The following is a 27435-nucleotide window of genomic DNA, read 5'->3' as shown; positions in this document are numbered from 1 at the left end:
TGGGATACAGATGTACCTAGATCTGGTGACTTGAATACCTCAAAGGCAGCCCTAGCTAGGTATTCTCTCATTACTTTCTTTCACCTCATTATTAGTTCTTTCAATTGTATTGTTTACCAACTGGTCACATTTATGTGAATATTTATAAGTGAAAGTTTATCATGAAAAACTATTGATCAAATATACAAGAGTGTCTACCTATACAAATACCTTAGGAATAAATACTTCCCTTTACTACTTAGATATAATTAAGAGCTAAAGCTCTCTTCCATGTGGTTTGAAGAATGACAGGGATGAAGTACAGTACAGTTTGACTTATTAATTCTTTACTTAAAAAAAAGAACAATAGAAATGCCTTTCTTTGAACAATGGAGAATGGAACTTTAAACTGATTATTCCTGTCTACTTAGTTTTTACTCCACTAAAGTTCTATTTTGAACCTTATTCAAGTCATGCTTCCAGGATCCAGGCTACGTCAGCAAATCCTGTCAGGCTACCATCTGAGGACCAGCCAAGCTGAATTCAGAGAAGTTCAAGGGATTTATCCCAGAGAGGTAACATTTTTTTTGTCACAACTACTCTTGCAAACTGTCATAATAACTAGTGTGTTACACTAGTGTGTGTACATACACTACACTACACACACACACACACACACACACACACACACACATCTCTTAACATTTGTAGAGCTTTTTACATACATTATCTAATTTGAGTCTATGTGGTAGTTACTAGAGACAACATTGACCCCATACTCCAGATGAGGAAATTGAACTTATAATGGTTAAGGGACTTGTCCATGATCAACTGGTAGCAAGTATTAGAGATAAGATTTGAACTCAGATCTTCCTGACTTCAGTCCCTGAGTTAGGAAGAACTGAATTCAAGTTCTATCCTCTGGATAAGACACGTAACCTCACAGAGCCCTTAAATTGAGAAGGTTCCAGCCTGCATGGCTAGAGGAAGTTTCTGACCAGGAATTCCCTACTCCAATGACCTCTCTTCACTGTTCTGCCATCTGCCAAGTTATAAAAGAATGCACTCTGTCAATGAAGGAAATATTCATACTGATAAAATAATGAATTCTTGAAGCATTAAACTTTTTTCAGTCCTTAGGGAATAATCATGTTTGTCGATTTCCTTACTTCAAAAGACTGAAAACTCTTAGAAGCCTTGGACTTTATTCCATCCAAATTATTTAACTCCTATAATCTTTAATTCAGTCATGTTCTTCTTAGGAAAACAATAAATACTGGAGAATCCTCTTGATTAGTGATCATCTACTTCCATATAAATATTCTACACAGAAAAATGAAAAAAAGATATGTATATATATATATATATATATATATATATATGCTGATAAGCAAAAAGATAGCTCCTTGCATCTACAATAACATTAGGGATAATAAACTTGGGAGTTATATATAACAAAGTGAAGGAAAAGAGGGTATGTGTTTATAAACTGAATGGAACTCATCTTGAAATATGACTTGTCAGAATCACTTTTCCAGCCTACAAAGGGGTTAAGTAGGTGTTGGTTCCCAGTGCCACTGACTTACAAGTATTATTAATCATACTATCACATGAAATTGAGGATAGTAGCTTTGTATCTCTACGTGAACAATTAAAAAAAAGACTGTCATATGGAGAATATATGTGTTAACATGCTATTAAAACAATGTCAACTTCTTTGGCTAGAAAGATTAATGAAGTAAAATGTAATCTCATTTCCTGCAATCACTGTAGCTAAATGTTCTAGGCCTACCATTAGTTAGCTTTCCCATATATTTGAATTGATAACCTTTAAACAACCTTCAAATTTTGCTGCAGAGAAGCTAGGGAACATTAAACAACATATTTTAGATATTACTTATCAAAGAAAATGTTTCTGTCACCAGGCTACAATTTCATTTTGAATCTCTATTATAAATTATTATACTATTAATACAAGACTGGAATATCATTTTAACAGTAAGACTGACTTTATATGCAACATTATTTCAAAGCATATGGAACACTTTCACAGGGAAACTTTCTTCATATGGCATAGTTCTATTTCCCTCATTTCCCCTCTGGTTTGGGGACTTCTTTCAAGTAAATCTACTGTTTGCATATCTGCCAATGACTCATACCTAGTCAGGTTGCTTCAAAATGGCAAAAGTAGATTTTCTGAAGGGAAAAAATAGAGACAGAATGAGGGAAAAGTGATGTGTGAGTAGAATTTCAGAATTCATGAAATGGATTCCTGAATGAATTCAGAATTCCATGAAATGATGAGATCTGAGGGATGGCCATATAGGTTAAAAGGAAGTGGTTGAGGTCCAGAAGAATAACAATTTTTTGAGGGTAGGGACTAGTGAAATTTTGGTTGGAGTTCTTCAAAGGTAAAGAAAATAGTAGATGATTATCAAATTATTGTTCAGTTGAATTAAGATCAAAGTTAGGGAGGTCAAAGAGTTGACTTGAGATCATATTGTTAACAAAGTTATTAATAATGGATAGTGAAGTCTCAGAAGAAGATGTTGGAAGATGGAGTGAGTTGGTCAACACATATTTACTAAATGTTTAGTATATGGCAGGCATTGTGCAAGTAAATACAAAGATCATAAAACGATCATCACTGTTTTCAAAGATCTCATGGTCTAATGGAGTCCAATGAATCAACTATTATTTTTTGCAATTTGAAAACCATACACAAAAGGCATAAAATTATATAATTTAATTTATATAATATATAAAACATAATAATAAAATCTTTATGATCTAAAATATATTATTAATGCTTTTATGTGGAAGTAATGAGACTGAATATTGTTAATTTTGAAAAAAAGTGTGCATATTCTGGAGGATAGGCAGGACTGAATAACTGTTTAAGAATAATTATTCATACAATTATGTCAACGTAACTAGCAAATCAGAATAATTTCTCTTTTCAAAGTTACTTTTAAATTGAAAGACACAAAATAGAATACATGAGAAGAATGCAGGACATGTTCCTATGTTTGAAGGACAGTTCCCATGGAGGTAAGCATAAGCCCTGCCATTCTGAGAAGACACACAGATCTCCTTAGATTCGTTCCCAGTGACCACCTCCAAGATGAGGCAATTAAAGATGACTGAAAGAAAAAAGATAAATACACATTCAAAAAAAAAGATGACTGGAGGTAGGTAGATTCAGAAGAGCTGTCCTCTTGAATGGTAATAAAGGCAAGCTGTTCATGTTGTCTCTCCTTTTCTGTCTTGGAATTTCAGACTGGAGATCAACAAAGTAGAACCTTGTTTTGGTGGGAGGTGTGTGTGTGTGTGTGTGTGTGTGTGTGTATCCTATACCCCAAATCCATATTAGACTCTGAGTACCTATGTGAAAGTTGGGTATCCAAATACTCAAATTTGGGGAGTTTAGACATGAAGTATACTTCAGCTTTATTTTGTTGGAGATTCCCTAGTAGAAAACCCTGGGAATTGACCTAGTACTCTCTTTTATTTTTAATGTCTTTGTAAAGCAAATGAGGTTAAGTGGCTTGCCCAAGGCCACACAGCTAGGTAATTAAGTGTCTGAGGTCGGATTTGAACTCAGGTACTCCTGACTCCAGGGCCGGTACTCTATCCACTGAGCCACCTAGACACCCCATTGATCTAGTACTCTTTTCAACACAGTATTCTAAAATAAGTTATAGCTTTAAGTTTTCTTATATATAGTTGCATGTTTTCTTGGTGCCAAGAAGATAGTAAGAGAATTCTCATGTTCATAAAAAAGTTTAGGAGGGATGAAGAAAGGAATTGCTTCTCCCTGTCAATCAAATAAAAATTTTGCTCCATGGATTTGTCTAATTAGGTTTTTAATCTGGGGCTCATCAACTTTAAAAAATTCTGATTATTATAATTAAAAATATTTTCTCTTGTCATTACTATGTACATTGTTTTATGCATTTAAAAATATTATTCTGAAGGGGCAAGGTATCCATATGCTTCATCAAACCTCCAGTGACTTCCATGACACAAAAAACTTTTAAGAATCCTCAATTAAATTGCCTTATACTCTGAGCTATTGGTAGCAACAGTTCCTTATAGGATTTAGAAAGATGGCAAGGTGTAGTAGACAGAGAGTTGTACTAAGAGTCAGAAATTTTGGGTCGGACGTATGGTTGTGTGACTCTGGGCAAGCATTTAATTTCTAAGTCATGTCAAGCAACTCTCTCAGATGAAAATTAGCTGTTATGAGTTGATAGAGGGGATTTCCTGATAAGGAACAACAGTAAAATTATAGGTCCAGAGTAAACAAAATATCTTTTAGTTTTAAAGGAGAGCTTTAGAGATTATCTACTTCATTCTTTTCATTTTATATTTGAGAAAATTGAGAACCAGGAATGTTTGCCTGGGCTGGGTAGAAGGCAGTAAAGGGAGAGTTTAAACTCAGTTACTCTGATTCCCAATTTCATATTTTCCCCACTACATCAGATGCCTTGTTGCCTTTACATTTTTTAATTTTAATTATCTTCACAGGCTTTCTGAAATAATAGGTTTTTCCAAATTGTAAAAACCTTGCTTTATCTTCAAATTTATTATTTCTTGATGTGGTGTTTAGTTCTTTATTTAGACCAAGTATTTCAAAACATAGAACCATTTCTGTCACATCCCTCGGAGAGAGAAATATGAATATAGTGAGAAACAAGAGGCTATAAAATATAGAGGTTTTGCTGCCAGACTTTTGATGGAATGAGCTTGGTAGAATCACAAACAGCATTCCAGCAATATGGAATGCTGTTGTTTATCTTGCATCAGTACAACTATGGAAAGAACATTGCCTTTGAAGTCATTTGCTCCTCTGTCATTGTCTTGGTCAAGTCATTTAACTTTTGGGTCCTCAGTTTCCTCATCTGTACAAGAATGGAGTCTTTAAGTTTCCTTCTACCTCTTCATTTATTATCCTATTGCTTGTAAATCTTTCTAATATTGATCATTGTGCTTCTTTTTATAATCTATTGTAATACAGTAAACTACTATCATCACTGATATTTCTGTCTTTGAGATCCAAGAACAAACTAGTTGAAAGAAAAACTCTTCTTGTCTCTTAACATAGTCTTTCTCTACATTTTTCTTCTTTGTATGAAAGAACAAAATGTTTTTTTTTCAAAACTAGTTGATTTCTTTCTGGACTGTTTGGAAAGGACTGTTCAATTTACTTACTGCCTGATGCAGATGCACTGACTATCTCTGAAAGATTTATATTAAAATTTGTAAGTGGTGAATGTTGAAAACTACTTTTGCATGTAATTGAAAAAATAAAATAATGTGCAAAACCAAAAATAAGTTTATATTAAAAATCTTCCTTTTGAATCATTTAAATATAATAGGAGTAGGGAGACTGGAGAGCAACTGATTATAAATATTCTATTCATCATGCTAAATAAAAATTTTATACCAAAATTTTTCATTTCCTATTCCCCCCAATTTAGAAAACAAAATTCTCAAAATTTGTTCTTTCTCATGAAATATTTTATTTTCCAGACATAAAAGAGGATTTTTTGATTCTCAAGGCTATAAGCTAGCATTTTAGAAATGATGCTTCTGTCTTTGCTTCATTGATTTTTTTAAAGAAAAATACAGTTTATTAAAAAAGAGAGAGTAATGAATGTGGCAGATTCTTCTCAAGACAAAAGTGAGGAAGCTTCATTATTAAATGAACAGATTCATGCACATCTCTCCCCCCAGTCCCATCATCTTTATATGTGTAGTCATAAAGAAAAATGATGTACATGATACAAGTAGTCTGTCTTTCTCTAATGCTTATTTGTTATTGTTAACTCTCATGGACATGTCTCCCCTAAAGAAGATTTCGACTCAAGATATTTTCAGGGTTTAAAAAATTATATTGAGAGTTTGGTTTCTGATCTCTCTGGTAGCTCAAAGGTTTCTACAAGCATCCCCTTTTACCATTGTCCTTGAAGTTATTGTGCCAGAGTGATTTTGAAAAGATTGTAACCCCAAAAGTACCATCCTTCAAGATATCAGAAAACAGAGTTTCTGCAGGACTAGATGGCAGTGAATGATCACAGTTGTTGCTAATTCTGATTAAGGGGAAGAATTTCTTTTATTATTCTCCCTACTAGGGAATCAGCTGACAAAAAGAAATTGATTGTGCCGGCAATTCTGCCAAGGTGTTCAAGGGTTCTAGGATAAAGGAAGGCTACTGGTGCTTGAGTGTTTTAGTAGGAGAAGAGATAGGTAATTGTTTATGTAGAGGATAAATGGCAGAGAATTGTGATATTTGGTATAGAGAACACATTTGACAGGGTGGGAGTAAATGCTAAAGAAAGAGCCTAAGAAACTGGGACTTGACGGGTATCTTTGTTGTGGGTCTTAGATATCCTCCCATCATATTGCAATAATGCTCTCTGGGGATGTTTGTCAGTTTAGAATATGCCTACTCATGTTAGTCATGTGGGTTCCAAATAGACTTTATAATAAAGAGAGCAAACAATGATAAATTTAGGAATCATATCCAGTCTAGCACTTTCTCTTGAGTTATGCTGGCTGGTCTTGATGTAACATGTTAAAGTGGAAAGAAAACTAATTTTGGAATCAGAAGACACAGGTTCAAAAACTGACTGTCTACCAGTGTTATCTTGGGCAAGTGATTTCATGTGACTGACTGGCCCCCAAGAGGGTTGGACTAGTTGAGCTTAAGGGTCCTTCCAGTCCTAACATATCATGCTCCAAAATTTCCAGATCCATTACCAAGAAAGGAATTTATTAAGGGCCATTGAGCATTTGGAATTTAACACAGGAGTTTGACTGTCCATCAACTCCAATCCAGAGCTATCAAATCTATTGGCACAGAACCCAGCTGTCACAACCACTTTACTAAGATGGACAAAAGAGAGGTCATTCCCTTTGTCCTCTCCTTCTCTCTTCTATTTATTGCCTGAAACCGTACCCCATTTCTGAAATGTACTCTCACCTCTGTCTCTTGGTTCCTTCAAAACTTGGATCCTTCAAAACTTGTTCAATCCAAAGCCTTCTACCTGGACTAGAGTTTTTTTCTACTCCATGTCAGCAGCAGAGAGAACACTGGACATGTAATCAGGAGGGACTGAGTTCAAATATAGATTTAGACTCTTAACAATTGTGTGAACCTGGGCAAATCACATAACCTCTCTGTTTCTCAGTTTTCTCAACTGTAAAATGGGAATAATAGTAGTCTCCAAGGGTTGTTCTGAGGATAAAATGAAACCATATCTTCAAATTTCTTTTCAAACTTTAAAGTTTTCTATAAATGCTGCTGTTATTATCTACCCAAATTCTAGTGTGCTACCCCATTGCCTCATTTTAAAAAAATTTGCATTTATTTTGTACATATGTTTGTGTATATATATAAATATATATATATATATATATATATATGTGAGCTCCTCAAAAGAAGGGATTACTTAATTTTTGTCATTGTCATTGTATCCTGAACACATAGTACAGTGCCTTAGAAGTAGTTTACTGAGCAGTTAGTAAAATGAGTACAATGCTGGGATTTGGAGTCAGGAAGATGTGAGTACAAAAATCACCTCAGATGCACCTTTACAGCTGTGTGTCACTGGGTAAATCAATCAACCTCTCTGAGACTTAGTTTTTTCATCTGCAAAATGAGGGAGTTGAATCTGAAGGTCCTTTCTAGCTCTAAAACTACAATCTTATTAGCTGATAATTGAATTGGATCTTGTGTTTTTTGAGTTGCCATTTCCTCATGTGTAAAACAAAGGAACTGGAATGGATGATTTCTAATGTTCCTTCCAGCTTTAAAAGTCAATTATAGGGGGCAACTAGGTGACACCCTTGGATAGAGCACTGGCCCTGGAGTCAGGAGGACCTGAGTTCAAATGCAGCCTCAGACACTTAATAATTACCTAGCTGACATTGGGCAAGTCCCATTCTCTTGCAAAAATAAAAAAAAGTCAATTATGCTGTACTCTGTTGCCAGCCCTTTATTTTCTTGGCTTTAAAAGAAAACACATTATTTTCACAGTCCCTTCTCACACCCTCCTCATCTCCAAGGGAATATTAAGTTTGTTAAGTTCCTTTTTTTTTAGGTTTTTTTTTGCAAGGCAAATGGGGTTAAGTGGCTTGCCCAAGGCCACATAGCCAGGTAATTATTAAGTGTCTGAGGTCACATTTGAACTCAGGTACTATTGACTCCAGAGCCGGTACTCTATCCACTGCACCACCTAGCCATCTCTTTCCTTGAGTTTCTTGAGGAAAGTCATTAGAGTCACTCAAAATGATCTTTTATTTTTGGGTCTATCTCTGTGATTTTATTGAAGTGAGGAAACTCCAATGCAGATGAAAAACTGTTTCTCGTCTTAGAAAATAGCCTGCAAGTTTTCAAGTGACTTTGTGTCTTGGCTAGAATGTCTCAGAGAAGGGACTTGAAGCCAGATTTTCCTGATTTGAAGTATGACTTTATCTTTTCTTTATCAATGCCAATAATATGAAGTGATAACGGAATATTATTATTATTAAGAGTTTTTATTCTGTGCTTAATTGATTAAAATACAAAAAATTGATTTTGTTTTTTGGTGACTGGAATGAAAGTAAAATTAACTCCTGATTATATCCCTCTTTTCAAGCATTCATTAAAACAACTCCTGTGCTAATTGCAGGGGTGTGGGGGAGAACACAAAGAAAGGCATTTAGGTAGTCCCTGCTCTCAAGGAGCTTACTTGTTAATAGGATAGACAACATATAAACATATAAATAATTACATACATACTATATATATATATATATATATATATATATATATATATATATTACACATGGAAACCAATCTCAGAGGCAAAAAACTAGCAGTGGAAGGGAATCTGGGAAGGCCACATGGAAAAGCTATGATTTGAACTGAGGTTTTTCCTTTAAAGAAGAGCTTCCAGTTTGTTGTTTCTCTTTCCTTTTCAAAGAGGACCAATGACATCCTGATGATGATATCTTAACTTGCATGTTAATTGAATTTAAGTAAGGCTGAGCTCAACAAAGTTGTCAGCCTCATTCTCTCTTCCCAGAATCATGAAGTAGAGTGCAAGAAAAAAAGTCAAGACTATTGGCAGTGGCCCAGGTTGCAGTGAATGACTATGGTCTTTCTAAATCAAAGCCATTTTCCAGGTCTGTTTGTCCAAAGCAATAGCCATTCAATGACTAAGACATGAAAAGAAAGATGGTCTAATTTATTTGACTATACCTTTAATGAGGAACTACTGGTGAAGGGTTTGGAGGATCCAGACCTGGAAATGAATCAGTGAAAACATTGAGTTGGAGACGAAGAGTAGTGTGTGTGTGAGATACCAAATAGGTACTTGGATCGTAGTGTTGAGGAGAATATTGTAAGAAGACTGCAAAGGTAGAAAGGGATCAGGTTGTAAAGGATTTTAAGTACTTTTTTCCATCCTAAGTATAAAACAGAAAGAGCCATTTATTCTACACCAACAAATATCATCCACAATACCTTCATTGTACCTTTTTCCTACAGACTTGAGAACAAATTTGCTAATTATTGCATTTCTTAGGCTTTTTAAAAACGGCTATAACCTTGAAACTCTTAGCAATCTGACAAGAAGTTACAGCTGGGTTGCATATCTGTCTGTCAGGCCTGAAAATTAGTAGAATGTAAGGTGAGGAATACAAATTTGATACTCAAAATCTCTATGGGGTTTAGGAGAAAAGAAAGTCAATTCATGGAAATGGCATTTCTCTAATGGTGCATAAAAACATCTCCTAGTGATGCTAAATTTAGCTTCAATGGCTTTTAATAAAACTGGGATATTTTTACAGAAGTGCAGCATCATTGTTATCACTGCCACCATCATCATCTCATAAACATTTGGCGCTGTGCTAGTTGCTGGGCCAAGACAAGTATTCTCTGTTAGGCCATTGTTATATAGCTTTGCCTGGCCAAAAAACATCTCTGTGCATCCAAGAGTGCAGTGTGGAAAGGTGGAAAGAACACCCAAGTCAGAAAACCTGGGAGAGAGTTCTCACTAAATCACTTATTAGCTGGGTTACTTTTTTCCCCCCTTGTTCAATATGGTTTTAATTTTTTCCCCCAATTTCATGAAAAGGTAGTTTTCAACATTCATCTTTTTGCAAGTTTTTGAGTTCCACATTTAGTTGGAATGTTTGGAAAGTTGCTTAATTTCTCAGTCTACATTTTTTCCTCTCATAAAAATGTAGGTGATGCAATATCTCTTCACAGGAATGTTGTGAAGACCAATGAGATTATTTACATGAATATGCTTTGGAAATTATCAAGTTGTATATGAATGCAAAATCTTATTAATTATTTTGACCTGTTTTTTCTGTTCTTCTAGAGGTTCATCCCTTAAATAACTCAAGTTTGAAGTAGAATTCTCTAGGTTACTTCTGAGAGTATCTCATTGGATTGGCCCTTTTTAATTAATGAACTTATTTTTTGGGAACTTGAGTGGGATCGAATACCTTGGTTTTTATGAAAAAAATTGTTATATCTCCCTTTCCCCACAAACCACCAACTAATTTGGATATATACATATATATATGCATATATATATATATATATATATATATATGTGTGTGTGTATTGAATTATAGAGTGTTGGAGACCAGGATTAGGAAAACAGGACAAGGCTAGAAAGGAAAGATGGAGTGAAAAATGGGAGTCGGCTAACCAAGACATAACTGGGACTCCAACAGACGCTCAGGATAGCAGATTTGATATTGGTAACTAGGAGTCTTCCAATCAGAGGCAACTTCTGCCTGATGCAAGTAAGACTTTTATATTCTTTCTATAAGGTCAGGAGACATAGGAACACAGGACAGAACTTGAAAAGGATCTATGGGACTCATTTAGTCCTATTGATTGGAAACTGATTCTCTAGACTTTAGAGGCTATGTGATTTGTCCAAAGTCAGACAGATAGTAAACAGTTGAGTTGTGATTTGAACCCTGGTTTCAGGATTCAAATTGTTGCTACACAGTAGAATGGTCAGTACAGAGGCTGAAGGTGGGAAAAGGTGAACCCTATTTCAGCTATAATTAATAAGGTAACCCAGATTGACTAGGAAGTGTGGGGCTAGAAATGAATTAAATATGAACCCTTATTTTGAATTCAAATAAACAAAAAATATTTAATGACCTACTATAACAAAGGCAGCCTAGCATGGTGATTAGAACTCTGGATATAGAATCAGGAAGGAATGGCTTACACTTACTAGTTGTATGACTCTGGATAAGTAATTTAATTTTTAATGGACCTCAAGAAATTCCCTAGGACTTCCCTAAGTTAAGAGTATCAAACACACAGCTTGTTGCCACAAATGACTCATGACATTTCCTGAGCTCTGTAGAATAAGATTAAAATGTAATTGGGAAACATTAAGCAAAATAAATAAAATGTAGTAAAATTTAGATTAATATCAAATTTTAAAATTAAGTCAATATTATCCTTATGTATGGGTTAGTGGCCCCTATTTCTATTTGTGTTTGACACCACTGTATTAAATCATAAACTGCCTGAGATCTGTGTGGATAGAAAGAGCTCTCATATCATGGATAGTTACTTATATGCAAAACACTAGGAAATAAATTGGTTGCCTAATTATATGTCATCTTCCTAGAACAAAATTGGTTATGCTTTGTTGTTCATTCATTTCGGTCATGCTTGACTCTTTGTAATCCCATTTGGGGTTTTCTTGGTAAAGATACTTGCCATTTATAGTGGAGGAACTGAGGCAAACAGGGAGGTTAAATAACTTACCCAGGGTCATATAGCTAGTATGTGGCTGAGTTTGAATTTGAAATCATGAAGATTAATTTTCCTGATTCCAAGTCCAGTCCTCCCTCCACTGAGCCATCTAACTTCCCTGGGTTATGACTCTGGGATAAAACCAGTTAAAATTAGGTTAAATGTTTCCTATAACTTTAAAGAAATCTTTTCTACTGTGGCTGAAATAATTCTGGAGACAACTGGCACCCTGTGTTACAGGGTTCTGCGGTCATTACTAGAAGGGGAAGCAGCATGGCACTGCCTTAGAATCAGAAGACCTTGGTTCATACCCTGACTGGCATCTCATGGGCAAATCTCATGGGCACCTTGGGCAAATCACTCATCCTCAGATTGCTTATCTATAAAATGAGGGAGTTTTAAGTAAATGAATTTTGAGGCCGTATCTAGCTATAACTTTATTGCTATGACCTTAAATTTTATCCAGTCAAGTCAATAAGTATTTATTAAGCTCCTACTATATACTAGTGTTGGAGCTTCAAAGAAAGGTAGAAGACAAAATTCTAAACATTTACTCAAAGCAGGGATTTGCCCCATCTCTATTTGAATACTTTCATGGATATATTACTGGCCATCTTTTGCACAAGCTTTATTGTTAGGTAGGACTAGATATATTGAGCTGAAAACTGCCTCCTTATAGCTACCCCCCTCTAAAACTTGAGTTGATGCTAGTTTGTAGTGAATACTTAGGTTTACTCATTAAATACTTCTGTCAGCTTCCTTTACAGCCTAACTTCTGATAGAGACAGATTGTCTTTAAAAGCACTAGGCCTGTTTTCAAGACCATAACATTTTAAAACACATTCCAACAGCCTATAATAAGGTTTTAAAACAAAGATAAAATGCAACTTTTCTTCAAGCATATTGTTCCAACAGTGATTTCAGCCCTGACAAAAGCTTGGCATCCACAATAATCATCCAGGAAACAAGAAGAAAAAACAATGAAAAGATAATCAGAGAAAGCAGTAACAGGAAAGGGAAAATACAGATATGTGATACAGAGGCTCCTAGCCTCTGCTCATCTTAGAATCAGTCTGAATGTTAACCTACATAGACACAGACTAAAAGTTGGAAAGGATTGTAGAGGCCACTTAATCTTCCCTCCTGCTCTAACAGATGATGAAATTGAAGTCTGAAAACATTAAATAATTTGACCAAGGTTATATAGATAGTTATGGGCAGAGCCAAACTTTGAATTCACATTCTTTGATTCCAAATGCAATACTTTCTAAATTATAATACCACGAAACCTCAACAATAGCTTAGAATCAAGATTTTCAAGGCTATTGAGTGGTTGAATAGGGTTGAGTAGAATGACCAGCTGACATAAATTTCAAAGGGACTCCTTATTCAAAATTGTTTTTGTTGTTATTTGTCTTCCCATAAGGAAGGGAACCTGCACCTTAGGAAGGAAAAAGTTGATAGAAAGCTATAAAGTATTATATTATATTTTATATATTTATTAAATATTACCTATTAATATCAATAGTATTTATTTTATGTAAATGTGTTGTTATTAAATATAATATTTCTATTATATTTTAAGCTCCTTGAGGGTAGTGATTGTCTTTTTTCCTCCTTACCGTATCCCTATTGTTTAGCAGAGTGGCAGATATATTGTAGCTGTGTGACCTTGGTCAAGTCACTTAACCCTGATAGCCTTGAATCCAGGACCATCTCCAGTCATCCTGATTCATATCTGGTCATTGGACATAGACGACTCTGGTGTACAAAGTGAGGGTGGTGTCTCAGCACAGCAATCCCTCACTCCAATTCAGGTGCTTGTCCATGACATCACCTCTCTGACATCATGGTCTTCTTTGAGAATCAAGGGCAAACATCATCAAGTATATAATAGGTGCTCAATAAATGTTGAGCTGTGACTATGGGTGGGTATGCTCATTATCTACTATAGCATGATGTCTTTCACAGAGACTACAGGGATCTGAAAAATTATCATTTGGATAGAGAATCTGAAAGGACATTCTCATCATTACTTCCAGTACTGTTACGAGAAATAAAATTACTGACATTTATAGAATACTTCCTTTAAGATGTACAAAAGGCTCTATTATATTATCTGATTGGTTTTGATACATTGGAGTAGTACTAATATAAAAAATGAAAATAATTAAAAAATAATAAGCCCTTATAATATATCACATATTATAAGGAACTATGTATAAGTACTAAATTTTGTGTATATGCATGTGAATGAAAACATATGTGCATGTATGTACAAGCACATACACATGTATAATAGAAAAATTATACATATATATATGTATATGTGTATATATATATATATATATATATATATATATATATATGTATGTATGTATATGTTGGAGAAGGAAATGGCAAATCCCTCCTGTATCAGAATGGTACAGAGGGTCATGAAGAGTCAGACATGATTAAACAACTGAAAAACAAAAGAGTGTGTGTGTGTGTGTGTGTGTGTATGTATGTGATTAAGATATATGTAATAGAGATACAAATAGAAAAAAAAAGTCCTTAGGGACTCCACTTGTGCCCCCATTCCCACCCTGATGGGAAAAATGGGGATTGGATTGTCCCACTCTGCCATACAGGTTATGTTCCTGCTCACTGCGTGTTGCTCCTAGCTGAGCAGTCTCTGGACTTGAGTGCCAATTCAAATAGAGCCCATTTCATTCTTCTCCATTCCCCACCCCCACACCCATTCTTTTCTATTATAGTCCATAGTTTAACTGGATGATCATATCTATCAAAACAATTGTCCTGGCAAGGACCTCACCATTGCTGTCATTCTACTGGCATTGGTCTCAAAACTACTCCTCTACTCCAACACCAGACACACTCACTTCACTTATTGAAATTTTAGGGAGAGGGAGGGGGACAGGGACTTGTGGTTTAATTTTCAAAGTGGATTCCTTGATGAAGAAACTTTCATTAAGGGTACAAGTTGGCACTTGCTCTGTAATTTGGAATTTTAGAGCTGCTCAGGTATCTATGAGGTTAAGTGACTTTCCTAGGGTCATAGAGCTAATAGACATCAACTATGACTACTGACTATAATGTTTTTTTATCTAAGTCTAGAAGGGGCAACAGAGAGTTACCAGAGGTTGGTCTATGAGGGGAAAATTGGAAACTGAGGAACAATTCAACCTCTGGACTTTCTCTGTGAATGCTTGGTAGCTTCTTTAGGGGATATTATTCATAGTTGAAATGTTTCACTATGGAGTCATGTCATCTGTTGACCCTGTAGCAGCCAAGTATCTTTTAGTTGTTGGTTCAGTTTTCTCTGGTCTCCTTTAGGAATTGTTTGTACACTATAATCTCTGTACCCACTGATTTCTTTTCTTGCAGATAAATGGTGTCTTTTCCTGGCTAATCCCTTGTTTCCTGCGCTCTGCCCTAAATCTTGGTTGGAGATTTAGAACACCATTTATGTGAAACAGACAAATCAACTTCTGTGAGTCTTAATTTCCACATTTGGAAAATGATTCATAATATTTTTATTATCTACCTCATAGGGGAAAAGGGGAAAAGACTGTGAAACAAATACTTATATAGCTATAAGGTGTAGAAGTGGATGAAGCAGGGTAATCTTATTTCCAGACTATACCTGTCATGACTGGATCTTGCCTTTGCCTTTATAACAATTTACCTAGTATTATCCTTATTTATGTTCATGTCAAACCTTCCTTATTGTTAGAGACAGAATGCTGGCAAAAGACAAACAGCTGTGTGTGGGAGGCTGTCATGTTTCAGGTACAGCAAGCACGCTTTTAATGCTATTGATTTGAGGCTTCAGGGAAGAAGCCCAACCTTGAATATGGTGAGGGAGATTGTGGAGAGGGATTTATTGTTGGGGGCAGTGGCGGGGGAGAGGGAGGAAGGAGAGAGAGAGAGAGAGAGAGAGACAGAGAGAGAGAGAGAGAGAGAGACAGAGAGAGAGAGAGAGACAGAGAGAGAGAGAGAGTCAGAGTGTGATAAACAGTTGAGGGGTGGGAGGACCTATGAAGATTAAGTTCACCAGATTCAGTGAGTATTGTGCAGATTTGGTTTGAGTTATATGATGTATTTGTGTTGTATTCTGGGTCCTTGTATTCCCTTAACGTGTATATGCACAGCTATTGGGAGAATATCTCACAGATTCTATATCTGAATGACAACTTTCTGAGTCCCCTGATACCTCTTTAAGGGAAGAGAGTGTTCGAGATGTGGGTGGAAAGGAGAAGGACTTCCAGGGCTCAGGGCCAGGATGGTGATCTCATTAAGGCAGAGAGTCAACTACCTGCTAAGCATTTCCACCTGTATGTACCCAAGGCACCTCAAATTCAACATGTTCAAAATAGAACAGTTTATCTTCTCCCAAATCCATTTCTTTTCCTAACTTCTCTCTTTTTCTTAAGGTTACTATTATTATTCCAGAAACTTAGGTTTACAATCTTGGGATTGTCTTTAACTTCTCTATTACTACTTGGTTGCCATCTTGTAGGTTCTATTTCCACATCTCTCAAATACATTCTATTCTTTTAATAAAATGGCCAGCATCATAGATCTTGTCCTCTCATATTGAAAAACATCCTAATTGGTTCTCTGTTTCTCTTTACTTTTACAGACTCTCTTCTCTTTAACACATCTATGGCGTCAAATTCAACTGAGGCTTATTTGAAGACTTTTCATATTTAGTGCCAAGACCTCCCTAAATCCTAACCCTTCAAAATCAGAAGAATCTTGAAAAATCCTGAAAATTGATCATTGATGCTACCAACCTCTTGCCTTTCTTGACTTTGTTCTTGGACTCTTCTTCTGGAGATATCATGGGGACATCTTGCCCTATCTGGGCCAGTTTAATCTAGGAGAAAGGTTCATTCCAGATCTACAGAGTGAAGGGTGCCAATTCCCTCAACTCCTATCTTGAAAATATCAACTCAAAATGGCAGTACTCTATCTCTGTCTGACTCCCATGCCTATCATTCCTACTGACTCTCCACAGACTTGTTTCTCACCTGAAAGCCAGTTCTTGAAGTAGGTGGGCCCTGGGCTCCATGTCAAAAAATGTGAATTGGATTGTCCCACCCTGCCATACAGGTTATGTTCCTGCTCACTGCGTGTTGCTCCTAGCTGAGCAGTCTCTGGACTTGAGTGCCAGTTCAAATAGAACCCATTTCATTCTTCTCCATTCCCCACCCCCATGCCATTCTTTTCTATTATAGTCCATAGTTTAACTGGATGATCATATCTATCAAAACAATAGCCCTGGCAAGGACCTCATGATTGCTGTCACTCTATTGGCATTGGTCTCAAAACTACTCCTCTACTCCAACACCAGACATGCTCACTTTACTTATTGAAATTTTAGGGAGAGGGACAGGGACTTGTGGTTTAATTTTTAAAGTGGATTCCTTGATGAAGAAACTTTCATTAAGGGAACAAGTTGGCACTTGCTCTGTAATTGGGAATTTTAGAGTTGCTCAGGTATTTGTGAGGTTAAGTGGCTTTCCTAGGGTCATAGAGCTAATAGACATCAAAGACAAGACTTGAACTCCACTCTTCCTGAATCCAAGGTCAGCTCATTATCTACTATAACATGATGTCTTTCACAGAGACTACAGGGATCTGAAAAATTATCATTTGGATAGAGAATCTGAAAGGACATGCTCATCATTACTTCCAGTACTGTTATGAGAAATAAAATTACTGACATTTATAGAATACTTCCTTTAAGATGTACAAAATGCTGTATTATATTATCTGATTGGTTTTGATACATTGGAGTAGTACTAATATAAAAAAATGAAAAGAATTAAAAAAATAATAAGCCCTTATAATGTATCACATGTTATAAGGAACTATGTATAAGTACTGAATTTTGTGTATATATATATATATGTGTGTGTGAATAAAAACACATGTGTATATATGTATAAACATATACACATATATAATAGAAAAATACATTTCTACATACATACATATATTATATATATGTATAATATATATATATATATATATATATATATTTATATGTTAGAGAAGGAAATGGCAAATCCCTCCTGTATCAGAATGGTACACAGGGTCATGAAAAGTCAGACTTGATTGAACAACTGAAAAACAAAAGTGAGTGTGTGTGTGTGTGTGTGTGTGTGTGAGAGAGAGAGAGAGAGAGAGAGAGAGAGAGAGTGAGAGAGAGAGAGAAATTAAGATATATATATATAATAGAGATACAAATAGAAAAAAAAGTCCTTAAGGACTCCACTTATGTCCCCATTCCCACCCTGAATTCATTCATCCTGAATCCTTGTGTAATCACTGAGGATATACTGAAACCAGCCTCTCCTCATGATTCTTTAAAAAAATTTTTTTTTTAGTTTTCATGCATTTTATTTTTCCTCCTTCCTATCCCAACCACGGAAAAAGAGAAAGTAAGAAGGAAAAGAGAGAGAAGGAAAGGAGAGAAAGACAAAGGAAGGAAGGAAGGAAGGAAGGAAGGAAGGAAGGAAGGAAGGAAGGAAGGAAGGAAGGAAGGAAGGAAGGAAGGAAGGAAGTTTCTTCTGATTCACTCTGCTTATATCATTCCATGGCTGGATTTCCAAATTGCTTCCCTTACACACAAACTACCATAACACATTCCAAATGGGCTAGCTCTTTATTCACATTTTTTCCTTCATACCCCAAGAAGCTAGTTTCCTCCTAGAATACATCTTCCAAGATGGCCATTAAACACCTTAAATCTCCATAGAGCATAATTGATAACACCAAAAGAGGAGGACCTGGCAGAGGGGGTGGGTCAGAAGTAGAGATCATGGTAAAGAGAAGGACTGGAGGGAAACATTCAGCTAGGAGATCTATGAATAAATACAGTAATTGGTATTTCTCAATAAGTGCTTTGGAGATTCAAATTAACTTCATGAATATTAAAATCATATTATGTACAATTAATAAAAAAGCACAATACCCATTGATACAACAATTCCACTACTAAGTATTTATCGCAAAAAAATCATAAAAAGGGAAAAGGATCCACATGTATAAAAAAATCTATGGGAGTTCTTTTTTGTGATGGCAAAGAACTGGAAATTGAGGGGATGCCCATCAATTGAGGAATGACTAAATAAGTTGTGGTATATGAATGTAATAGAATGTTATTATTGCCCATAAGAAATGATGAACAATTATGTCAGATAAACCTGGAAAGACTTTCATGAACTAATGTTGAGTGAAATAAGCTGAACCAGGAGAACTTTGTAAACAGTAACAGCATTATTTGATAATTATAGACTTAGCTCTTCTCATCAATTCAGTGAGCAAAGAAAGACAATTCTAAAAGACTTTTGATAGAAAATACCAACCATATCTGGATGTCTGAATGCAAATCAACTCATTTATTTTCACCATTTTTTTCTTTCTTGTGGTTTTTCCCCTTTTGTTCTGTTCTTCTTTCATAACATGACTATTGTGGAAATATGTTTATCCTGATTGTGCATATATACCCTGTATCAGATTGCTTGCTGACTTGGGAAGGGAGGAGGGAAAGGAGAGAGGGAGAAAAAATTGAAACTCAAAATTTTACAGAAGTGAATATTGAAAACTATCTTTATACATAATTGGAAAAAATATAATACCATTAAGGTAGAAAAAATTAAAAAACATATTAAGTTCTTACTCTTTGCTAAGTCATAAAGTCATAGAAAAGTATCCATGTTAGATGCTGAAAATGCAAAACCAAAATAATAAAGGCCTGCCTTCAGGGAACTTAAATGGAAATAAATTGAACTTATATTATTTTAAGATGCTCAGTAAGAAGAACAATATATCCAACATCAATTGTTCCTTTCTGAGAAAGATCCTGGAAAGTGAAAAGTAGCATCATAGATTTGGAATTATTGAGATCTGGACTTGAATTCTTGAATATTTATTAACTGTAGGAAAACAGGCCCAACTGAGCTTCATTTCCTCATCTCTAAAATGGAAGTAGTTCTACCTATATTACAAGGTTATTGTGAGGATCAAAATAAAAATAAAATGTATTTAAAATGCTAGAGAATTTTTAAGCCTCTTTATAATGTTAGTTATTGTTGCTCTTGTTTTGCTCAATGTTGGCACGTTTGTTTCAATGTGCTGTGTGTCCATAGTTAATGGACTTTGTAAAACTTAAAAAATGTCATTCATATTTTTACTAGTCACATTTCTGCCTCCTTTTCCCTTACTCCTCCCAGTCTCTTAGGAGTTTCACTGCTTTCTTTCTCTCCCAAAGTGAAAAGAAGCCACCCCCCAAGGTTCTAGAATACAATTAAATGTGTGTGTGGGGGGGTCTCATTTCTGCAACACCAGAGCCTGGAGACCCTGCTCAGCCCTGAAGCATCATGGGACAATTTTCTCAACCTGCTGAGCAAGGGCAACCTGACCCTGAGCTCGAGGAGGCAGCCCTCCTCCTGACTACATCCCAGATGACTGCCAATGGCATCTGGATTTCCTCTCCAAATGGGGTTGACTGCATGCTACACTAATCATTCACTTGACAAAGGAAATTCCATGAGGCATTTTTGGCAGCTGTTCCTGTTCCTGGGCCTTTGGGCAACGCAGCCTTCATTGCAGAAGGAAGAATATGCTTGCCTTCTTGCTTAACATGCAATTTACATTTTAAAAGGTATTTGACAAAGTCTCACCTTTCATTGGAAAGCAAGACAGAGTGTTTCCCAGTCACCCTAGGGAAGCTGCCTAACCCATCTTCTCTCTAACTTTTGTCTTCTGCCAACCTGGGAAGAAGATTTATGCTGACAGGTGGCTGGGTGACACTCTCCCTTTCACAATGCCTCCCTCAAATTATGCAAATCTCATCTGCATAGATCTAGTATTCCTCTTGAATCAGAAGGTAAGAGCTGAAAAAAAGCTTAATATCTTTTGATTAGAAAAGATGCTGCTTCACAAAAGAATAAAACTTGTTGAAAATATTGGCCTTTGCTCTTAACAGTGAATAAAGGTAACTTAACAGAGCCTTTCACAACCATTTCCCCAAGGTTTGCATTTGTTAACGACCCAGTGGGGATCTGAACTCCTTGAGACAAAGCTGACATACAAATCGGTATAATAGCAAAGTATGAAACTGCCAACTATTGTTTTCCTTAACTTTTTTTTCAGAGGAAAGAAGCGACAACCTGTATTTTTTCTTTAAGATTACTTTCCTAAAAGCTGGTTTTGTGGGGGGTGGAGACAGAATTGGGTCCAAATTGGGGGGGATTCTAAGAGCAGAGAGCTTATTCTGAAATAAGGTTGTTGAGTCCTAACCTAGAAGTGGAGGTCAGAGAGTTTAAAAATAATGAGAAGGTTGCAGGAACTTGAAAGGGACTCAGTCAATAAACATGTAAAAAATGCCTACTATGTGACAGACTCTATGTTAAGTTAGGCAAAAGAGTTATGGAGCTTTACAGTCTATCAGGGGATAATAAGCAAATAAGTATGTCAAACAATCTATGGACTGGGTAAATTGGAAATAACTCACAGAGGGAAGGCACTAGAATTAAGAAGTGGTGGGAAAGGCTTTCTGTAGAAGATGGGATTTTAGTTGGAACTTGAAGGAAGCTTGGAAATAGAGATGTGGACAGTAGGCATTTGTGTCATGAAGGACAGGTAGAAATAAAACCTAGGAATAAATGACATCTGGGCACAAGATCTGTGTGCAAGTTAAGTTCTGTGAGTATGAGCTTCCTCATTTATAAAATGAGAATTGATCATTTCAATATGTATCCATATGTGTGTGTGTGTTTTATAAGGTAATACTGGAACAGTGCTGTAAGAATTTTAAACCTTTGCGTAAATGTAAGTTTTTATTATTTAATCCAAAACATTTATTAAGAATTTAATATGACATAGTGTTTAATTTTTAGCTCATCTCATTATGGAGTTAAGATAGAAATGATCCTGGGGCAGATCCATTTCCTGTTATCATTCTGGTAACATACTGATTACTTTGATGAACCTTATATTATCATTGGTATTTTGAGGTATCCACTTATGAAAGGAAAACTTTCTTATGGCCAAAGCTTGACAATAGTAAGGAGGCAGAAATAGGCATATGATAGATATATAGATTTTAGAGTCAAATGAGAGGTAGAGACTTAAAGAAAGAAAAGGGCTAAGTATTTATTAGACATATACTTTGACCCAGGAATGGTCAATGCTCTACCAATTTGATCCTTATAATACCTTGGAAGTTTGAGCTATTCTTATTCTCATTTTATAACTGAGTAAACTGAGGTGGGCAGAGGTTAGCTGATTTTTCTAGGGTTGTACATTTTTGAAATCAAAATTGACTTTCCAGATTTCAAACCCAGCATTTTATTTACCATCTGCCTACCTGCAATAGTTCACACCCAACTTCTTTTTTCTTTCCCTAGCAGCAGATATGGATCTTTTGCCTAAATACTTAAAAAAATAATAGGAGCTTATTTTTTTGTTTAATGGATTCATTAGCCCATTTCACCATGCCTGGGAGCATGAAGCTGTAGTATAATTCACATAGGAGAGGTGTTACTAAGGTTTTCCTCTTCCCTTCCCATCTCCCCATAACAGTTCCATGTTTGTAGGCAGCATTTCCATTTTTCCAGTTGCATAGGCTTCAAACCCAAAAGTCATTTTGGCCTCTCTATTATTAGCACTGAATCCTTTTGATTTTATTCTTTGAAGCTTTTCATGTATTAATTTTCTTCTTTTCCATTCATTGTTATTATTGGGATTCTTCATCTCCTCATGCCCAGGTTATCATGTTTTAACTGATTTCTCTGCTTCTAGTTTCTTCTCCTTTTCAATCCCTTCTTTACCCCTCTATCATAATAAATTCCTGAAACATTATTTTGTTTCTATTTCCTCATTTGTATGATGGGTAGGTGGAGGGAATTTTTCTTAATGATCTCTAAAGTATTAATAATCTCTAAATTTTGAAAATTTTCTTCTATAATTTTCCTTCTAGATCATGTCCATGCTTGAAAATCCTTTTGTGGTTTCTGGATTAGGTATCTACTAAGCTCTGGATTAGGTATCTACTAAGCTCTCTTTCAACTCTAAGATCCTATGATTTTATGTCTTAGCCTGACATTTAAGATCATCCACCATACCTGCCTTTCAATCCATCAACAAGGATTTATTAAGCCCCTTCTATATGTTGGGTGAGAACCAGTGTGGCATAGAAAATAGAGATCAGGCTTTGACACTAGAAAGACCTAATTCAAATGCCACCTTTGACATAAACTATATGTCTGACCCACAGCAATCACAACCTTTTAATGCTCAAGGCAACTTTCTAAGACTCTACAGTTGCAATGAAACCTGCAATAGTGAAGGAAGATTCCTCTCCTGAGAGTCCTTCATACCAATAAAATCACCTATTTGTTCTTCATCCTCTATCTCTTTAAATCAGGTACTGGGGATGTAAATATAAATAATGAAAAAGTCCCTATGGTTAGCCTTGATTCTACTATCTTTCTTTCACTGTCAGTCCTCATCTTCTGATGGATTGGAGGAGAAAGGAAAGGAAGAAAATGAGCATTAAAATAGTTCCTATGTTACCCAGACACTCTTAGTATTTTACAAATATCACATCATTTGATACACTTTAAGGCAGGTGCTATTATTATCCCTAATTTACAGGTAGAAAACTGAGGCAAGTAGAGGTTAAGTCCAGGATCAGACATATAGTGAATACATGAGATTGGATATGAACTCAGGAATTCCTGACTCCAGGACCAGTGTTCTATTGGGCTACTTACTTTCTCCAGAAACTTTACATTTATTTTTTCTTTTTGTATCTTTACTTGATTTATTCTTCTCACCTGAATCATCCCTTCTTCAGTTCTATAGATAGTATCCATTTTCCATTCTAATTCCAAGAATTAGACTTGTTGGGCCTTTGAGGTCCTTTTTAAATTTGGGATGATGTGAATTTTGGAATTCCCTTCTACCCCAACTTTCCCTCCAAGTGATCTCTCCTACTTCTGAGCCCTAGAGCATTTGCCAATCCATTTGGCCCTTTTTCTTACATAACATGCGCTGTTTTCTTTGTATGTGCATCAATCTCTCTATCTACTCTCTTGAAAGTACAGTGAGGGCAGGTACAAGGCATTTACATTTTGTGTAGGGCATAGCATGTAGAACAATGTTTTTGTTGAGTGAATATATCTTGATTATATTTCTTCTAATCTTTTCTCAAGCTCTGGCTTTTCTGCTGGAAATTCTCTTATCAGAAAATTTTTGTAAATGTAGAAAAAGAGATCATGTAAAAAGGAATAAGACAATTTTAGAGTTTCCCATTTTGAACTGCATAACTTGTTCACCTGGCAAGGGAAATTAAGCTCTTAGAAATTTGTCAGTTTTCAATTTAACAAGCAGTGGGTTTTTTTTTTAAAAAACAACTCTCCATGCCTAAACCCTACAGAACACAGCCAAGTAACTAACCAAGCTGTAATTGGGGTTCTAACTTTTGCACATTGTTTATAGAATATCAATAATTTCAATAAATAGCTTTTGCTTGCAGTTGAGAATGTGCATCTCTTTTCATAAAATTCAGATTTAATATCTGTTTATTACCAAAGAACTGGAACTCAGCAGAGAAGAGACATCCTGAGTTATGTGTTGACATCGATCCAGAAAAGTGCATTGGCTTATTATCAATTGTATGTCAAACTAGAAAATGTCTTGCCTCTAGTCTCTTACCATCTCCAAACTATGCTATAAATATAAGATAGCAAGGTGGCACATTAGATGGAATTCTGGACCTGGAATCAGGAAAAGTTCAGCTAAATTTTGCTAGTTAACATAACTTCCTAGTTATGTGACCATGGGCAAGTCACTTAACCCATGTCTGCTTCAGTTTACTTATTTTGTAAAAGTGAAGATAAATAGTAGATAGTAGAAAATAAATCAACTTTCTAGAAGATAATAGGATAAAATTTGGGGTAGTGAGGTGGCACAGTGGATAAGAGTGCTGGGCCTGGAGTCAGGAGGAACTGAATTAAAACTTGGCTTCAGATACTAACTAGATTTGTGACCCTGGACAAGTCTTAATTCTACTAACCTCAATTTCTTCATCTGCAAAATGAGTTGGAAAAGGAAATGGCAAACCATATCAATATCTTCACCAAGAAAATCTCAAAATGGGGTGACAAAGAGTGAAATAGCTAATCGACCAAACCTCCTGGGGTTATTGTGAGGATAAAATGAGACTTTTACAAAGTGAAGAGAGCTACATAATGGCTAGCTGTTGCTGTTATTTATTTTTGTTAATTGCTATATAACTGTCAGAGTATTCTTGTTAGTACACGGTTTTATCATTCTATGGCATAAATGTACAGTAATTTCTAATTGCTTAGTGAATTCAGTTTTGTTCTGGCATTCAAAACCTTCCATAATCTAATTTCAACCCCAGTTTTCTGTACTATATCATGTTAATCTTCATGTACTTAATTACTCCACCTAAATTGGTTAACTTGCCATCCCTTTCTTTCCCTTCCCTTCTCCCCCAAATATGCACCATGCCTTTCATGCCTTTGTTCATGCTGCCTTTACAATGGAAATACCTTCACCCTTTTTTCTCCACCATTTGCATTCTACCTACAAGGACCATTTCAAATTCATCATCCTTCATCAAAACTTAGAACGCAAAAGATGGTATTAACAGAAGATCTCTGACAATCACTGTGTGACCCTGGAAAATCAGTTTTCTTATCTCAGAAGGTTTTTTCCTCTTGAGAATCAAATGAGACAATCTGTAAAAGGGGGTTTGAAACTTTAAAGTGTTTATAAATGCTTGCTATCATCATCATCATCACCACCATCACCATCATCATCACTATCATCATAAATATAAGCAACATCATAACCACCATCATATCATTATTCTTCCTTTGATGCCCTCCCTCTCCCTGACAAGATAGATCTTATTTCTTCCATCATACTATATGCTATATTTATGTACATGTGTTCTTATTCAACCCTCTAATTTTTATTACATTTCTCTGTGAAAACATCCTGATTATTTGATTGTAATTTTCTATCTAACTCAGTAATCTGTTTGTAGCAGGCACTTAGAGTTTCCTAAAGGTTGCATGAGCATCCTACATAGATTGTAGTTTCCCCATCCCTAGAGTCTTCCAGTGGAAATTAAAGATCAATGGCATTTTAAAAGGACTTTTTGCTCATATAAGAATTAGACTTGATGGCCTTTGAGGTCCTTTCTAAATTTGGGATGATGTGACTTTATAATTCATTTTTGTTGGATGAGTGAATGAATTAGGCAATGGAATTATTGACACCTACAGAATAGTGTGCACAGATCAACCCTTTTGGACCTGTGGACCTGGAAAGTATGATTTACATATTCTCCTTAGAAAGAACTCATCTAGTCTTTCTTTCAGTTCAAGAGGAGGATTGTTTTGCACTGGTGGCCTCTCAGGGTCTTCTATCATACTGGTTCTCCAATACAAGGAGGCTTATTTTGTTAAGGAAGGATGATGGAAAATAGCAGGCATTTTACGAGTTGATAGCTTGAAAGGCAAAGCTAGGCTAGAAAGCTCTTAAATGATTCCAAAATTGATTGTAGAAATGTGTGTGTTGCAGAACAGAGGAGGAGAAGGTGGTGAAGAAAAGATGATGGGTGGCTAGTGGTGACTCTCAAAAAGAGAATATTTGAGGAGGGAGATAGAGCTAGATAAATGATCTCCTCAGTATTTTCTTCATTTCACTTCCCAATGTGATGCTGGTTTCCATGAACCTCCCTTCCAATACTTTTCTTAATTTCAGCCCTTTCCATTTAATGTTCCTTTTACCTCAATGTGTCAACCAAGACTAGCATTGTGTCTCTGTCTCTTTCTCTATCTCTCTCTCTGTATCTCTGACTCTCTTTCTCTCTACCCAAGTAAATACCAACTTCTCCTTCCTAACCATTCCCCTCCACCATCCAAACCCAGCCTGGATGTCTGGCTAATCAGTCACACATCTTCACCCCATCTTGGGGAGAATATGATAGAAATAATTACTGAACAGCTAAAGGAGATCTTAGCCCTGTCCTGAGGTGTTTTTTTTTCCCCTGGGTGTCTGATTGGAAGGAAGCTGACATAGGATTTCATAGATTTAGAGCTAGGGGGAACCTTAGAGAACATCTATTCCAATTTCTCATTTCAAATATAAAGAGCCCCAAAGCATTTATTAAGTTCCTACCATGTGTCAGAGAGTACAAAATAAAAAGAAGCAAGATTGTTCCTTTCCTTGAGGAGCTTGTCTTCTTATAGAAGACAACATCTTTGGAGGAGTGGAGGCCAAGAAAGAGGGTTTGGGACAGCAGAGGATGGGATTGGAGTTATGGAACTATTGATTAACACATCTCTTCCAGGAATGATAGAATTGATTTGAAGACTATTACCCAAGCTAAAAGTAGGAAAAATAAATGGGGAGAAAAGGGAATACTCACACATATCATGAGGATGGTAGGGAAGTCACATGGTAAAACATAGCACTAAACTGGAGTTAGGGTGTCTGTATGTGTGTGGGACGGAAATATGTCTCTTTTTCCTTCTTAAACCAGTGAGGGTTTTCCCTCCAAATGGATCATCGAAGGAAGAAATCCCTTGCCAAAGAGTTGTTAAACTCTG

At 35.9% G+C, this 27435-nt stretch overlaps 1 protein-coding gene across 4 annotated transcripts in view; it reads right to left on the bottom strand.

Moving 5' to 3' along the window:
- Positions 1–27435, bottom strand: part of CTXND1 (cortexin domain containing 1) — a 67942-nt gene that overhangs the window by 22367 nt on the left and 18140 nt on the right. Inside the window, exon 1 of one of the 4 annotated variants that reach the window (XM_074234009.1) lies at positions 27255–27432. The exons of the other annotated variants lie outside the window; for them this stretch is intronic. The gene's annotated coding sequence lies outside the window, so the exon portion shown is untranslated. Of the gene's footprint in view, positions 1–27254; positions 27433–27435 lie in introns of those variants that run through there. 4 annotated transcript variants of the gene reach the window in all.

Source organism: Macrotis lagotis, chromosome 4 (genome assembly GCF_037893015.1).
Source record: "Macrotis lagotis isolate mMagLag1 chromosome 4, bilby.v1.9.chrom.fasta, whole genome shotgun sequence".
Lineage (NCBI taxonomy): Eukaryota > Metazoa > Chordata > Mammalia > Peramelemorphia > Peramelidae > Macrotis > Macrotis lagotis.
This window is presented reverse-complemented; position numbering and strand designations above follow the sequence as displayed.